Below are 1,588 nucleotides of genomic sequence, written 5' to 3'. Positions count from 1 at the left end.
TAAGGCCTTTTCTTCCCCAGATAGTGAGAAGAAGAAAAGGCCTTAGAAAAACTTGTTTCTACCATGAATGTTGAACAGTGTTCCCCAGTGTGGCATTCATTTACTCTTCTTTTTAAAAAATTTTTTTCATTCATTCATTCTTCATCCATTCCATCCAGTCATTTATTTATTTATTTATTATTTTTTGACAAGCAGAGAGCTTTTATTTTACACATTATTTCCAAAGAGGACATTGTTTAAGTCAGCAGAAGTTCCAAAAGAGAAAGTGACAGTAAAGGTAAGAGGCTCAAGTCCCTCTGTGTATATCACGTACATTTCATGTCCAAGTACCTTCTGTGTTTGCTTAAGTAAAGGTAAGGTAGGAGTTCCCGTCTTGGCGCAGTGGAAATGAATCCGACTAGGAACCAAGAGCTTGCAGGTTTGATACCTGACCTCGGTCAGTGAGTTGAGGATCCGGCGTTGCTGTGAGCTGTGGTGTAGGTTGCAGATGCGGCTTGGATCTGGTGCTACTGTGGCTCTGGCGTAGGCCGGCAGCTGTAGCTCCAATTAGACCTCTAGTTTGGGAACCTCCACATGCCGTGGGTGTGGCCCTAAAAAAAAGACAAAAGAAAAAGAAAAAGAAAAAAAAAAAAGTAAGGCAGTGTAGATTATGCAACAAAAAATCTGTTCTGTGATCAGGATTGGCCACTACATGCATCATGAAAAATGCACAACGTGAAACATTTCAATCTGCAACTGAAGTTTTCTCAAGCAAAGATGTGTGTCAACAGTGACGGAACACATACAGAGCAACTTGGGCAGAGAGGGTGGATAATGCCAGTGGGGAAGTGAGGTTAGTACACTGATCAAGAGCCCCAAGCGGAGGTGTCATCCCAGTGGCAGAGCAGGCTAAGGAGGGTGAGCAACAAACATCTCCAGCCGCCTTGCTTTACTTCCTGCCTTCACTCTAGGTTGAGCAGCTCTACATCAAAGATGAGGGTGGCATGAGGACTGATGACACCAGGATGGCCCTTGCTACATACACCACAACATGGGTGCAGGTCAGCTTCGCCCTCTGCCCCAAGCTCATCTGGGCTGCACCCTCTTCAAAACCCTTGATGACTTTCTATTTGAAGGTTGAAGGTTGAAGCTTGAAAGGTTTGTTTCTTTCTCTGGATGAATCAAATTTCTTCCCATTTTGGAGCATTCCTGTGTAGTGCACCACACACCTCTGGCCCTTCTTGGGGAATGTCCTTCAGTCCCCCCTGGGAAATGGTCTGAATCTCCATGACCATCCCAGTCCCATCGGCCCCACCTCCGAGAGTCCCTGTCGTTGCCCCAACCCAGGCTTGGCGCTGGCCCTGGCCCGTTGGCACTCTGGCTCGCCTCCCTGCCGCCACTGCCATTCATTCATTCTTTATTGAGCACATGTTATATGCGAGGCAGAAAATGGACAATACACAGTAAATAAGTAAGCACACAAGTAAATATATTAAAAATAAGAAAATAGAAATCTGTGATAAATCTTACAAAGGAAATAAATAGGGTGATGATATAAAGTATAACTGGGGTAAAGGTTTCATAGGTTTTCTAAAGGTTTTTTTAGTCT

General features: G+C 44.4%; 1 pseudogene; it reads right to left on the bottom strand.

Annotated features, from left to right (window-relative positions):
• LOC110256629 lies at positions 942-1,237 on the bottom strand (annotated as a pseudogene).

The sequence above is a fragment of the Sus scrofa genome, chromosome 14 (genome assembly GCF_000003025.6).
Source record: "Sus scrofa isolate TJ Tabasco breed Duroc chromosome 14, Sscrofa11.1, whole genome shotgun sequence".
Lineage (NCBI taxonomy): Eukaryota > Metazoa > Chordata > Mammalia > Artiodactyla > Suidae > Sus > Sus scrofa.
This window is presented reverse-complemented; position numbering and strand designations above follow the sequence as displayed.